The 16,466-nt window shown below is 38.3% G+C and overlaps 1 pseudogene; it reads right to left on the reverse strand.

Annotated features, from left to right (window-relative positions):
* Nucleotides 1-1,431: 1,431 nt before the first annotated feature.
* On the reverse strand, nt 1,432-2,587 carry LOC138142878 (glutathione S-transferase theta-2 pseudogene; annotated as a pseudogene).
* Between the last annotated feature and the right edge of the window lie 13,879 nt (nt 2,588-16,466).

Below are 16,466 nucleotides of genomic sequence, written 5' to 3' on the forward strand. Positions count from 1 at the left end.
AGAGAGAGAGAGAGAGAGAGAGAGAGAGAGAGAGAGAGAGAGAGAGATGCTTCTGGCTTAGGCTCTTGCTTTGACTCTCTTGTCTTCTACAAGCCTTTCCCAGTCCTTCTTAATCTTAGTGCCTTCCCTTTGAGAATATTTCCAATTTACCTTGTCTATATGGTGTTGTGTGTAATGATTTGCATGTGGTCTTCTGCATTAGACTGTTAGCTCCTTGAAGCTTTTTTTTGTCTTTTTTTGAATCACCAGGGTTTAGCATAGTGCCAGGAATATTAGTAGGCACTTAATAAATGTTTGTTGACTCCTATATGTCTAGTAAGACACTGTATCTAGCCTCCCCTTGATGGGGGTTGAGGTGATGGACAGTGCCTATTTCCTCTACTTTGTAACTGCTCCCACACAAAGCATGGATTCATTAGATGCACTTCTACCTGTGGCTGCCAGCTGCCTTTTCTTTTCTTTTTCATTTATGAAATAAAACATGCATTCCCATAACATAGTAGAATTTAAAAAAAAAAAAGATGATTGCACATGAAACTGCAAATCTATTATGTACAACTTGCTATTTCTTTTAAATATATAAAAATGTTATCATGCAAATTTCTATTTTTCCCCTTGGGGTAGATTTGTCTAGGTTTGGAGGCTATCTTTGAGTCCCTGAGATACAGGTTCTAAGGGCCTGGAGCCGACTGAAAATATGTGAAGCTTCTGAGACTGAGAAGTAGCCGCTAACAAAAGGACTGGCCCAAACTTGGACATTTTACCACAAACATGGTAACATGGTAACTGAAGTTCCTTGGGCAGTTCAATGTGGAGGTGGAATGTAAAATACCTAATTTGAAGTACAATAAACTATTGAGCACTTGGGCAGAGGTTTTGGGTTTTTTTTAAATTGATTTGTTTATTTACTTTTAGTTTACAATATTCAGTTCCACGGTCGCTTGAGTTTCAAATTTTCTCTCCTTCCCTCTCTTCCCCCTCCCCCATGGAGGCATGCACTCAAATATAGCATCTACAAATATCTTCACATTAATCATTAGTAAGTTTGTAAAGAAGGATTATAACTGATGGAATGATCAGTGGGAAAGAGGAAACAAAACAAAACAAGAAAAAGAAACAGAGCAAGTAGTTTGTTTCAATCTGCATTAAGACTCTGTATCTCTTTCTCTGGATGTGGCTATCTCTTTCGATCATGAGTCTTTTGGAGTTTTCTTATAATCTTGCATTGTTGAGAGGAGCCCAGTCTATTGAAGTTAGTCGTCACACATATTTTGTGTCTGTGATTGTGTACAGATTGCTCCTGGTTCTGTTCTTCTCACTCAGCATCAGTTTATATGTCTCTCCAGGTGATTATGAAGTCTGTCTGCTCCTCATTTCTTTCTTTTTTTTTTTTTTGAATGAAAAAGCATTTACTCAGTTCTTGCTATATACATCACGCACTCTGCTCAATACTTGGAGTACAAACACAAGCCAACAAGACCCTCCCAGCTATCAAAGAGCTTACATTCTAAGGGGGGAGGAGACAACATAAAGGGAGCTAGGTCATGAGGAGGGGGTGGAGCACAGGGGCATGTAGTTGGGAAGTGGAATGCAGCACTGGAGAGAGTTCATCTGTCAGAGTCTGGGGTCCAGGATCTTGTATTAGGGGATCTTTGAAAGACATAACTTCATTCTCTCCTACATGGCCAAAGGGATGTCCTTCAAGGACTTGGGCTCTGCACAAAGTTTATGGATGGCTTCCTGGGTCTCTAGGCATAGCTTCTCCCCCAAGGTGGCCTCCACCTGCCCAAGCCAAACTGCCAGCTTGGGCCGGCCCTCGAAGATGTCAAAACCAGCACAGAATGTCTGCATCAGCTCCTCCAGCGCCATCAGATCAGCAAAGGAGATCTGGTCACCAGTGAGGAAGGGCTTGTCCTGCAGAAACTTCTGCTCCAGATGGTGTAGGGGTTGTGTCATGGAGGCTATGTTCCTGTCCACTTTCTCCTTGGGGATGTGGACATCAATGAGAGGGCCCAGCACCCAAATCCATAGCACTGAGCCAAATGTGCCCCAATGGAGTCAGCATGCCAGGACAGGTATTCTTCAACCCGGGCCCTGGCATGCAGGTCTGAAGGGTACCAGTGAGCTGGGGTGTTGTATTTCTGACTCAGGTAATGCAGGATGGCTGAGCTTTCTGCCAAGATGAAATCTCCATCTTTCATGGCTGGTACCCTCTTCAGGCTGTTCACTTTGGCAAAATCATTGGTCATGTGCTGCCCCCAGAACAGCTCCACTGTCTTCAGCTTGAAGGGGATGCGGGATTAACCTTGGGGAAGAGGTAGACCATGTGGCAGGGCTGGGAGAGAAAGTGCAAGTAAAGTTCCAAACCCATGTTTGGGAAGAGTGCTGGGATCCGATCTGTCCTGTTCTAGGAGGAAGAAGTCTGCTCCTCATTTCTTATAGCACAGTAGTATTTCATTACATTCTCATACCACAACTTGTTCAGCCATTCCCCAATTCATGGGCATCCCCTTGATTTCCAATTCTTTGTTGGGCAGAGGTTTTAGGAGCCTACCCTCCCTCTTGTTAGAGGTCAGGTGTTCCAAGCTGAACCTCTGAGTATAAGAATAAGGAGTGTTGGGGAGGCTAGGTGGTTCAGTAAATAGAGTGTGGCCCTAGTCAGGAGGACCTGAGTTCAAATCTGGCCTCAGACACTTGACACTTACTAGCTGTGTAACCTTGGGCAAGTCACTTAACCCAACTGCCCTGCCCTTCCCCCTCCAAAAAGCAAAAAAAAAAAAAAAGGAATAAGGAGTGTTGGGTATACTCTAAACCTTTGGGTCCAGCAGAATATTCCTCAGTATTAGAAACATAAAATACCTACCTCATGGGGTCACTGGGAAGAAAACATTCTGTTGACCATGAAAATAAGTCAAGATTGTTTGTCTGGGTTGGACATGTGATCTCATTGACTGTAGGAACTCAGGGTGAGGAGGGTCCCTCTGCTAATGCAGGTTAGCACTTGCTCTGAAATTGACCGTCTCAGAGAGTTGCTGGGGTATTGAGACATTAAGCTTGGGCTTGTTCCATCAGTATGCTTCAGAAGTGGGACTTGAATCCGGGCCTTTCTTACTTTGAGGTCAGTTTTCTATTCTTTATGCCATGTTACCTTTCTTATTCAATATTTTTGTTAGTAAGTAATTTTTCAATTGTATCTGACTCTCTGTGACCCCATTTGGGGTTTTCCTGGCAGAGATCCTAGAGTGGTTTGTCATTTCCCTTTCCAGCTCATTTTACAGATGAAGAAACTGAGGCACACATGGTCTTGCCCAGGATCACTAAGTAACTGTCTGAGGTCAGATTTGAACTATACATTGCATCACTTAGATGCCCCTATTTAATATTAGTTTAGCGATGATGATGATGATGATGATGATAATAGCTAGCATTTATTTAATATTTTAAGGCTTGCAACTCTCATTTCATTTGATTGATGTACATTGCCAAGAGAATTTTCTGTGTGCCTCCTGGACATAGTTATATAATGTCTACTCCCAAGAGAAAGGCAAGTTAGTGTAATGGAAAGAGTAATGGATTCAAAGTTAGAAGACCTAACTCTGAGGTCTGTCTCTGCTGTCACCTAAATGTGCAACCTCAGAAAAATCACTCCCCTTCTCTGACCCTCAGTTCCTGTACCTGCAAGGTAAAAGGGCTGTGCTAGATGACTTGTAAGCTTGTCCCTCCTCACTTGGACATTCTCTGAAGCTCTAAATGTTCTTTGGGAACTCGGACTCAGGGGAGAAATAAAGAGGACAGTTTCAATTTCCAGGGGGAAGGAAAAGCACTTGGAGAATGATTCATGTTCTGTCATTACTTTCTAACTTTAACCTGGTCCCAGAGAAACACATGTGCTTACTGAAGCTGTTCTACCTCCCTGTTACACTGAAAAGGAAAGAAAAATCCAAGTCCCAAAGATTGTAACTTGTGGCACATAACTGTGAGAAAAATGTCCAAAGTGAGGATTGCAATTCCGGTAGAAAAATCTACCACAGTGGTAAAATGGTGTAACGGAAAGAGTCCTAGGACCTGGATTCCAATCCTTGTTCCTTCACTTAGTAGCTGTGGGCAAGTCTCTTTATCTTCCTGAGCTTCAATTTCTTCATCTGTCAAGTGGGGAAAATAGCACTTTATTTTCTTGTTGTTTAGTTATTTCAGACTCTTCATGATCCCCATTTTCTTTTCCAGCTCATTTTCCAGAAGAGAAAATTGAGGTAAACAGGGTTAAATGACTTGCCCTAGTGAGTTTGAATTGCCCCATAGGCATCATTCCATGAAGCATGCTCAGAAGTGCCATTCCAAATCAATCCCAGTGGAAGCTTTAGGATCTGTTTATGGCCATGTGTAATTCAGGACTAAGGATATAGTGGATAGAATGCCAGACTGGAGTTGGAAAGACCTGAGTTCAAACTCAGCTTCAGACACACTATCCATGTGACCCTGGGCAAGTCACTGCCTCTATTTCCTCATCTATAAAATGAACTGGAGAAGGAAATGGCAAACCACTAGTATTTGCCAAGAAAACTCCCAATGGGATAATAAAGAGTCAGATACAACTGAACAACAAAAAATTCAGGACTAAAGGGTTAATGCTTTGCAATGGTGAAAGTCCCCTTATTGACTGCTGAGTCAGAAGAGTTTTTAACTCAGTGGGCATATAAGAGAAGTCTTCCCTTCCAATCATCAGGACTGCTATAAGCTGATTGCCAGAGAAAAATGAGGGAAGGGTGCCTTCCTATATTCTTTCCCTACTAGTTTCCACGAAGACATGAGCATACTGCATGTAAAGTATATGTCATGACTAGGAATACCTTAGCCTGGTTTTGGACTTACTCTTTTGTATTTGTTTTCTTCCTGATCTTAGGTGAATGAGAGGATGTGTCCAGGCTTGGAGATATCCTTGTGAGTCTGAGAGGTCCAGTGGCCCCATCAGGTGACTTCAGGGGAGGAGTCTGTAGTGCTTTCTACCATATTCTTGGAGAAGAGGTCACTGAAAAAAAGATCTGACCTCTTGGCCATATAATGTTCTGGAAGTTGTTTGTACAGTGTCAAGCCGAGGTGAAATATAGCATGCTTAATAAGCAATCCTTCAAATTGCTTAAGGATCAGCCTCCCACAAGACTGCAACAGTTACTAAATCCTGTTTGAGTCATTCTATTAATTCTAGCTGTGAGTCTTTTATGGTTTGCATTTCTATTGTGCATTGGTATAAATTACCTATTCCTATCATGTTGTACATTGAGAGCCTTTTTACTTACCCTTTTTGGGAAACCCTAGATATGAGCCCTACCCACTAAAAGTGTTCTCAGGGGAGAGTTTAACAAGCCACAGAGTAGGAGAATGGAGGATCTACCCCACTTCTCATTAAAGGTTATGCTTTTGAGAATTGGACCCAATCCCTTCTGCCTGCTTGGATCAGGGACCAGCATTGCTCAAGATTAGCCACTGATTAGCTGTGTGATATTGGGTCAATCCCTAATACTTTTGAGCTTCAGTTTCCTCATTTGCAAAATTAGAATTATAATAATCCCTACCTCATAGGTTATTATGAGGATAAAATTAACTGAGGTACATATATACAGGATATACATATATATGGTAAAACACTATATAAATGTGAATTATTATTGTAACTATTGTTTAGTTATTTCATTTATGTCAGACCCTTCATGACCCTATTTGGAGTTTTCTTGGCAAAGATACTGGAGTGGTTTGCCATTTACATTTCCAGCTCATTTTACCAATGAGGATCTAAGGCAAATGGGGTTAAATGACTTGCCCAGGGTCACACAGCTAGTAAGTGTCTGAGGCCAGATTTGAACTCAGGAAGTTGAATCTTCCTGACTCCAGGTCCACCACTCTATCCACTATGCCACCTAACTACCCATTATTGTAGTACAAACTCAATGAATGTTCATTGAATTATATTGAGCTACCAATTATTGTTGGATAAGTGGATAAATGTTAATGTCATTCCTTTTATCCCATAAAGATCTGCTCCTTCAGCTGCCTCTTGTATTCCTGGGGAAAGGATGGAGAACTTGAATTGTTTGGGAAAGATTAAGATATGACCTTGACTGCCCCTCTCCTTTTTACTTTTCTCCTGTTCCTTCCTTCTCCTCAACTCTAAGATCCTCTACCTTCCTTCAGGGCTCAACTCCAATGTTACCTCCTTACAATAGATCTTTCCAGGTGTCAGTGATCCTGTCTAAAGTTACCTTTTGTATATTTTGTAAGTAACAGGAAATTGGAGATGGATGCCGGATAGTTTCTCTCCAACATCCTGTTACATATACGTATATATGTATACATGTATACATATATATAATCTATAATTAGCTCTTACTGTCAACCAGTAGAATGTGAACTCCATGGGACAGGGATGACTTAGTTTTTTGTCTCCGTATCCCCAGGAGGCTTTTCATAAATGTTTGTTGAATTCAATTCAGTTCAATTTAAGAAAGAGCCAAAGACAGAGAAGAAGACCTATCAGGAATAAGGAAACTTAGCTAGATCACTGAGGTCTGAAGATTGCTGAAGTGAGAAAACCTCTTCCAAATTGTCTAGAGAAAGCCTCAGGATAATGGGCAGTGGCAAACAAAACAGGAACACATGGAAGGCAGTTTCACTAGAAACTGGTATGAAAGCTGAACCATATTCTTCCTTGTAGTCAAACTCTATCATTCAGCATTACTGTAATCACAGCCCCTAGCTTATAGCAAAGTAAGAATCGGGGCTTCTTCATATCATCCAAAATTAATTTGTATGGATTTTCTATTTATTTTTCTATGTGCATACTATCTTCCCCCAGTTCTACAGAAATTACCTGAAGTCAGGGACACATTGCCTTGCACATAGTAGGTGCTTTAAAAAATGCTTGTTGAATGTAATTTAATTTCATATCTCTTCCCATAGTGCCTAGGACAGCTGTGGGTATAGAGTACACATTACATGTTTTCAATAATTTTAACTTAGTGTGGGATCGGGGTGGGGAGAGACATCATTTTATAATATTGATCTAATTTTTTGCATAGAGTTTAGGTAAAATTATTTTGGAACAAGTCACTATCTTGCTATTATTCTTTTATATTTAATGTTCTAAAGACTATCAAACAGGTGGATAAGTATCTGCTTGAAAAAAAAACAACAAAACTATTAAAATGTGAGTTCATCAAGTACGCTCACCAGAAACATCCTTAGTATAATTCCAGCAGCAGACAGGACAACAGGGATGGCATGTCCCTCATTCTATTCCCACATGATGCTGAACTTGTCTATTAGGTCTTTTTATTTTGAAAGCCTTTAAATCCATGTGGCTTGAAGATTATGAAAATTTAACATGGCAACATCTCTGGAAACTGTTGTTCTTTAAGTTTTTGTGGAGTGATGATATCCCCACAATGTCAGACGACATTCTGGTCTGTGATAATGGTCTGGTTCTCATACAGTTTATTGTTTGAGTTTTCTAGGATATTTGGAAGTCTGTATTTGTAGTACAGGGATTTATAGTCTATTAATTTTTTTTTAAAGCAATCGGGGTTAAGTAACTTGCTCAAGTTTACACGGCCAGTTATTTCTGGGTGTGGTGCTGAATATCTGAGCCCAGATTTGATCCAGGTCAATCCCAACACTGGAGCCAGTGCTCTTACTCGCTGAGCCACCTGGCCGCCCCTAAGCAATTGGGGTTAAGTAGCTTGCTCAAGGTCACACCACCAGGTATTTCTGGGTGGGTGCTAAGTGTCTGAGCCCAGGATTCGATCTCCAGGTCGTCCCAACACTGGAGCCGGTGCTCTTACTTGCTGTGCTACCTGGCTGCCCCATATAGTCTATTAATTTGTGAGCTTCTGATAAATAGTTCTAGCTTAACAAGTCATGTGTTTTGAGGTATTTCTATAGATGCTAAATTTTTGCAACTTGAAGTGGTTATATTCTTTCTACTATTTCTTCACATAATCTTGATAGATTACTAAATTTCTTTTTTTTTTTTTTTGGAGGGGAGAAGGTAAGGCAATTGAGGTTAAGTGACTTGCCCAAGGTTGTACAGCTAGTTAAATGTCAAGTGTCTGAGATTGGATTTGAACTCAGGTCCTCCTGATTCCAGGGCTAGTGCTCTATTCATTGCACCATCTAGCTGTCCCCTAAATTTCTACCCCCTAAGGATAATCCTTTTGTTGGCAAAGATTTGTGTCTGAATTGCCCCTGAAATTCATACTCTGTATCTACTATGCCAACCTCCATTTACACAGATAAATTGGACTCCAGAGAGCATAGCTAATAGGTTCTTTCAGGGCTCTGAGATAGCCCTGAGGGGTTGGGGCTGTCTTTCTAATGTTATAACCAAGAGTCCTAACCACTGTGCTTCAAATATTGGTTTTAAGTTGATATCATTCATCCAGACTTAATTAGCTTTTAGAAATGAATATATATTAAAGTGATATATAGTTGGTATAAAATACCCCTCTAAAAGTCTATGAGACACTCTCCCACAAGTACACACAGAATCTAGAGGAAATCTCAGAGAGATTTGTGGCAAAGAAGTAACTCTCAGCTGCTTATGATCCTTTTGCTGACATCCTCAAGGTGTTCCCCTTAAGTATGGTATACATTTTCTTCTGGGCTCTCTATAGAACCTTGAATCTGCCTTCCTCACTGTGTCCAGTCTGTCCTTTGTTCCCAGTGCAGACACTTGCCACCAGCTAGGGATGTTGCTAGGATACTGGATAAAAGTACAAATCCTTTGGTCTTAAAAAGTTCACACTGTCCTCTATCTGCCAAAGAGGAAGTTGGAAGGATGGGAGAAGATGGAAACCAAGGTTCCTCTTCCCTGCAAATCAGTTTCTTTCTTTGTTTCTTCCTTCTTTTGTTCCTTCTGTTGTTCTTTCTTTGTTTCTTTCGCAAAAGCAAGGCAATTGGGGTTAAGTGACTTGCCCAAGGTCACACAGCTAGTAAGTGTCAAGTGTCAGAGTCTGTATTTGAACTCAGGTCCTCCTGACTCCAGGGTGCTATTCACTGCACCACCTAGTTGCCCCAATCAATTTCTTCTCAGAGTTTTAGATAAAATGTTCTTTCCTTTCTTTGGTCAGACATCCAAGTCTTTGAATTCAATTGGCCTGATGGTTTTATACAGGCCCCAGAGTATTTGACCAAGTCCCTCAGCCAATCCAGACAGACTTTATGTTCTATGTAGGCAGGTGTCCAGGGTTTATTCACTTGGTGAACAATTGAGATGTGTTTTCACCTGATAAATGCACCATGACACTAAGACTGGCATCTTGTCAGTCACTTCCTTTAAGTGTCTTAGCTGAGCCTTACAACATCACAAACCCTCTGTTTCCATAAACAAATTGACATGACTTAGCCATTTGTTTTATTTTTTTGGTCAACTCATTGTCAGCTGAGTTTGAGTATATTTTACCCCACAAAAGCCCCTTAGATTCCATTCTTGGATCTTAACTGTTTCATAGACATCATTCAGAAGTAAACTGCTTTTGGTAACATTCAGCAAATTCATTGGGTATGTAGCCATTATCAGCCTATAATATTGGTTGCTAAAGCAATGTATGCTTGTCCCAAAAGTATTTCTTTTAAGTTTTATCTGTATATCACATTCTTTGAGAAAGTCTATCGATCCCTTTTATTCTTTTTGGTGAAGAAATGTCAATCTTTCTATAGCTGCCTTAGGGTGATGGGCTCTGTATTTCATTGATATTATAGGGCAAAGTTGTTTTTGAAAAAATAATTTTGTCTTTTTTTTAATCATTATGAACATGTCAAACATCAACAAACAAATTTTTCCTTTAAAAAATAACAGAAAAAGATAGTTGCATATGACAGTGAATATCTATTACATGGAGAACCTATTTTTTTCCCCAAAGGGTGTATATTAAGTTTTACTCAGAATTTCTCCATGTCTGTGTCTTCTTCTGAACTTCCTTCTGTTTTCTTGTGTGTATTTTCAGATGTTTCATTGTCTTTTTCTCTTTTTTCTACTGTATTTTGTTAGTAAATCTTAAGGTTTATTATTTTTGAGGGTTTATGTTATATATTGCTATTTTGATGGAATTACTAATTATTTAAATTAATTTTTAATTGAATCAGAGCTTCCTGTATAAACTATATTATCAATGATAAAAGCAGTAATTTTGCTTCTTCTTTGCCTATGCCTCTTTTCTTAATTTCTTTTTCTTTTCTTATTTTTATAGCTAACATTTCTAAACTACCTCAAGTAATAGTGATGGTAGTTTATATCCTTGCTTTATCCCTGTTCTTATTGGAAAAGTCTCCAATATTTTTCAATTACAGAAGATACTTGCTCATGATTTTACATATATATTTTTATATACCATATTAAGTTTATACCATATTAAGGTCTGATCCCTATATTCTGATGGTATTTAATAGTTTTAACATAAAAAAGGTATTGTATTTTCTCAAAGTTTTTTCTGCATTTATTGATAGTAATAATATTTTTTATATTAATGTAGCCTAATATGTTCGTAGTTTTCCCAAAATGCAATCCTGGTATAACTTCAAGCTAGTAATCATGGATAATCTTTTTTATATGTTATACCTCTGCTAAAATCTTCTTCAATATTTTTAAATCAATATTCGTTAGGGAGATTTGTCTATAGTTTTCTTTCTCTGCTTTAAAGATTTCCTTACTGGGAGCTCAATAATCTTTCCCTTTAACTATGTATTATTCTTATACATGAATGTAACAATATCATTGCGCTATAAGAAATCAAATATAATTAATATGGAGAAGCATGAAAAAACATATGAACCGATGCAAATTTAAATGAACAGAGTCAAAAAAACAATATACACAATGAATATGTCAATATAAATAGAAATTGCAACAATCACAAAACAATTGAAAATGAATGTTACAAAATTACAAAGAGTGAGCATGGTCTCAAAAAAGATATATGAAAAGATTTCTCCCCCACACTTATTCCTTTGAAGAGGTAGGGTGGCAGGACAGAAGTCTATAGAAGTGAACTATTGCATATAATGTCAGATTTTTTAATGTACTGATGCTGATTTTTTCTCTTTTCTATTTTCTTTAAAATAAATTTTTGTTATAAGAGATGGCTCCCTGGGAGGGACAAAAGCAAGGGACACAGGGGAAAATTCAGGCAATGCAAAAAACAAAAGATATGAAGAAAGATCTATTTAAAAAACTAAATACTATTCTCCAGAGTACCAACTCAGTTCTAAATTAGTTCATTGTTGTATAGTCAGTGCTTTGCAGGAACACATTTAACAATGGTTTCCCCCTGAAAAAAATGTTTGCATGACATACTTTAAAAATTTTTTTATTTAGTATTTTATTTTTTCCCAGTTACATGTAAAAATAATTTTTAATATTCGTTTTTGAAACTTTTGAATTCCAAATTCTCTCCCTTCCTCCCTCCCTACGCCACCACCATTGAGAAGGCAAGCGATTTGATATTTACACATATGTAGTGTATGACATACTTTTAAGTTTAATCTGCGTTATTGATATTTCCTCATCACTTTCTTAAGTCTAGACAATCAAAAAAATTATAAATCAAGATCTGATTTTTAGCATTTGTGCATTCCTGAGGTTTAAATGCTCACACTGAAAATTTAACAATAGGCTATCTTGAACTAATAGGAGCTGATTCCACACAGCATACATAATGGAAAGAGAGTTGAACTTGGATTCTTTCCTTTTCTCTATAATTTAAAGCTAGAAGAATTCTTAGGAATCGTCTAGAATAATTTTTAAAAATCATCTAGAATCAGAAGACTTGATTTTGAGTCTGTAATGGGAATGTAAATTTTAAAGATCTTCCCTGCCCCTAGGCTAAAGTGCACCAGAAGCCTGGGGAGGGAGGCTTGTTTTTCAGAAGATACTTTTTGATTGGCCAGTGGGTCAAAAAGGTTGTTACATTCTCTGAGCCAGGAGAAGGCTATATAAGCACTGATGTGTAGCTTTGTTTTGGGACTCACTTTGAGAAGTGTTCTGTGATTTGATCTGAATTCTGGGAAGCCGTTTTTGAGAGTCCCCCGGCTTTGAAAAACCCAGAATGTGGAAACCCAGATGTTGATTGGGTATGGATGTAATGGTTGGACAGTTTGGAAATCTGTCTACTTGATGTTTCTGTCTTGATAATTATGCCTGTATACTTTGAGGTTCAGGGTACTGACCTTTTCTCCTGAACAAGGTAAACGATATATGTCTGACTGATTAAAGTAAGCTTATTAACCCATTTTGAGTTGCTTTCCTTTAACAAAGCAGATCCAAGAACCTGTATGGGCAGCAAACCCTGAGGACGCGCTTGGGGTGCTTGCTGCTACAAGTCTTGTTCTAAGCACTTACTAGTTGTGAGACTTTACATCTCTGAACCTTAACTTTCTCATCGGCAAAATGGGGTAACAATATTTGTATTATATACCTTATGGAATTGTTGAGAGAAAAAAATACTTTATAAAATTCTAGGTGTAATATAAATGCAAGTTATTACTATTTTTGTTGGACTTAAGCAGTCTCAGTTAAATAGGCACAGTTTCGGCAAAGAGTAAGAATTTTGGGAATTCTCTTCTAACAATTGCTGGGAGTTGCCTTTATCTTAGATAAAAGAAATTTTATTTTAGAGCATTGAGGGGCATGTGACCACTACTATAGCCTAAATAAGAGGGAGAGGGACAGAGAGAGTATGTATAGTGGGGTTTGGGAAGGATAGGATATTAATAGTTTGACTGAAAACATTTTAAAATGCTGTAGTCCTTGGAATAAGGTCCAGGTAAGATAAAGATATCTTTTCTTAACAGAACCATAACTGAGGTAAGCTTTGAACTAGGGCACTAACATTTAGAGAATATGAAGTACAACTACTGTAACTGTGAATCTTTCTTCCAATGCACCTGAATTTGTCTTGTTTGTATTATTTTCACACTGTGAATTACAAAGTTAATTTGAGGATGCCTTTGAGTCGCTTGCCCCAGATGTCAAAATGGCTAGTTACAGCTTTTCTATTGAATATTGTCCTACCTTAGGTATAGAAGCATATGGTCACAGCCCTTCCTCAGAGGATCCCTTGAGGAAAAGTGTTCTGGGGAGGAGCAAAGCATTGGTTTATAGCATGTGTGTGGCCAGCTTCCTAACAGCTTCACCTTATTCAGAGAAAGATAATTTAATAATAAGTGTCTTTTCTCAGAGTAATTTCATTTTCTCATGTTGCTGAATTTTACTTTGAGCATTCCCCACTGTATGATGGCCCCTGGACTGGGAGGCAGTCAGTTTTTAGAGTCAGACTTCAATTCTTCCCCGGAGGGAGGGGGGGGGGGCGGGATGGTGGTGGTAGAGGTTTGAAAAAACTTCTAGCTACCAGTGGTTTCTCTGAAGGGTGAGAATAAGGGTATAGGATGATGTCCACGTGGACATTGCCCTCCATGATTCCTTCCCACTCTAAAATCCCGTGCTCCTTTGATCCCTCACCACTTTTCCCTTTCTTGGGATCAGCTGCCCTTCAATTCAAATCAACAAACATTTATAGAATTTTTCCCAACCCAGCCTAGCTCAATCCCCAATTTCTGTACCCACAGTCTTTAGGCTTAGTTTGTTTCTGGGTGGTACTTAGGCAGTCTGGCTATGAAAGGAAGAAGCTTTGCCAAGAATAAGAGGCTTTTTCAAAAGAAGCCCCTTCATGAAATTGATGTGTGAGTTGAGGGCTGGAAATAGAGCGGGTGGTGAAAGTGGACTATGCTATAGGATAAGTCATCTGAGAAGTAGAATAAGGATAGGGCAGATGGGTAGAGAAATGCTAAATAAGCAGTGTGATATTGTTATTGTAGCAATGTATCTAGGAGTTTCCAGACTGTTCTATTTCAAGAAAAGACAGTATGCTTTTCAAAATGGTGGGATGGGGGACAGCTAGGTGGCACAGTGGATATAGCACTAGCCCTGGAGTCAGGAGGACCTGAGTTAAAAATCCAACCTCAGATACTTACTAGCTGTGTGACCCTGGGCAAGTCACTTAACCCTGAGTGCCTCAAAAAAAAAATTATGGGAGGGATAGGGAGAGGTGGTAGTGGTAGATTCAAAAAAAATTAGATGTTTTGTTAGACATACATGCTTAGTACCTATTTACATTCAAACTCATTCATTTAAACTATTCAAGAATCATATGAGAGGGATAAAGGGCCTTTTTAATTTTTTCAGTGAAAAAACCTTGGAGTCAGTCAAGAAGTTCTTAGGTTCCAGATCTGCCTCTGATATATCCTAGCTATGTGACCATTGCAAGTCACTTAATCTGTCAGTGTGCCCAGGCAACTCTCTAAGACTTATTTACATAAAAGTCTTCCAATCGCTAGCCATTTGAAGGAGTTTATGTATAGGGGAATTCTCTAAATTCATAAAATCTAAAGGTCAAAGCTCATCCTAAAATATTAGAACACTTTCTGTTCCTCCCTCTAAGTTAGATGTTTCTATTCTGTGGGGTGCACTGTCTTTATGAGCTTATTTCTAGACCCTCTATTGTGGGGGATGATAGTGAAACAATAGTGAAAATTATATTGGATAGTTCTGAGTTCAATAATACCTTTTTTCTTCTGAATAGTATTTTATTTTTTCCAATTACACGTAAAGACAATTTTTAACATTCTTTTTTTAAATAAAAAATTTTGAGTTCCAAATTTTCTACTTCCTCCCCTCCCTCCTTCCTAAGATGGTAAGCAATTCGATATAGGTTATATATGTGCAATCATGTAAAGCATATTTCCATATTAGTCATATTGTGAAAGAAGAAACAACAAAAGGGATAAATTATGGGAAAATAGAGAAAGTGGAAATAGTATGCTTTGGTCTGTATTCAGTCTCCATCAGTTTTTTCTCTGAAGGTGGATAGAATTTTCATCACGAGTCTTTTGGAATTGTCTTGGATCATTGTATTGCTGAGAATAGCTAAATCAATCATAGTTGATCACTGCACAATGGTGCTGTTACTGTGTACAATGTTCTTCTGGTTCTGTTCACTTCACTCAGCATCAGTTCATGTAAGTCTTTCCAGGTTTTTCTGAAATTTGCCTGCTCATCATTTCTTATAACATGATATTATTCCACTCCATTCATATACCATAACTTTTTCAGCCATTCCCCAACTGGTGGGCAATCCCTGCAATATTTAATTCTTTGTCATCACAAAAAGCGCTGCTATAACTATTTTTGTACATGTGAGTTCTTTTCCCTACCTATTCTACTTTTTTCTTAAATAAAAAAAAGTTCAAACTAGAGTCAACAAAAGTGAGACTAAAATGCAGAATTCATGCCAACTAATAGTGAATATACTGCAGTGGTTATTTAGTGTTATATAAAAAAAGATAGTATTTGAATCAGCTCATGTCAAATATCATCATTGTGCCATGATGAAAGATTGTGCCACCATCTTGATCAGTTGACATAGGCTTCACGGGGGTATTCTGGAGCCAGCTCCGACCCACTCCAGAGAGGCCTGTTTGTTAAATTTCAAATGTGAGAATTTGAGAATACCCTGGAAAATTCAAATGTGAGAATACCCTGGAATTAGCAAGTGGTACAAATCAAGGCTTGACTGATTATTTTGTTGATTGTCTTGACTTAAAAAAAATGATGGAGAAAATGTTAATAATGCAGATTAAACTTAGAAGTATGTTTTGCATAAATGCGGTAGAGGAGGGAAAAATGGCTTGTTAAACATTTGCCAGCACATCTCTGCTTATGACATGAATGAATTGTATTATAGTGCTGCTTTTTGTATTAGAATACATGGTATGCGGGTGGCTAGGTGGCACAGTGAGCAGCCCCGGAGTCAGGAGGACCTGAGTTCGGTTCCAGCCTCAGACGCTTAATACCCACACAAAAAAACTAGCCGTGTAAACTTGAGCAAGTTACTTGACCCCAATTGCCCTCCAAAAGGCAAAAAAAAAAAAAAATACATAGTATGTAAACTTAAAGTTAAATAATGTTTGGGTAGGAATTAAAAATGCCATAATATCTGTGTCAGTGTCATTCTTTTTCATATGTAACGAACTGGCTTCCACAAAACTATAATCTTTTAGAAATTAAAATAATTTGAAAATAACTATTGAAACTTGTTTGAAATTTTTACCCATTAAATTTAAATTTGTCTTGTATTCTTGTCTCTGTATTTTTTAAGTCAGATAATGTATTGATAAATAAATAACTGATTTGTAAAGAAAATCCACTGAAGCAGCTGAAACTAGGACAAGCAATGACAAAAGGTAGTTTAAGTAGCAGGAATGCAGAAACACAAAACAAAAGGCCCAAATTCATAAAATACAAGGCATTATTTCTATTGAGGCAACTAGATGGCACAGTAGATAGAGCATTGGGCCTGGAGTCAGGAAGACCTGAGTTTAATCCAGCCTCAGACACTTACTATCTGTGTGACCCTGGACAAGTC

Source organism: Petaurus breviceps, unplaced genomic scaffold, assembly GCF_028583685.1.
Source record: "Petaurus breviceps papuanus isolate PSGF00001 unplaced genomic scaffold, PetGlider_PUasm1.0 90617, whole genome shotgun sequence".
In the NCBI taxonomy this organism is placed as follows: domain Eukaryota; kingdom Metazoa; phylum Chordata; class Mammalia; order Diprotodontia; family Petauridae; genus Petaurus; species Petaurus breviceps.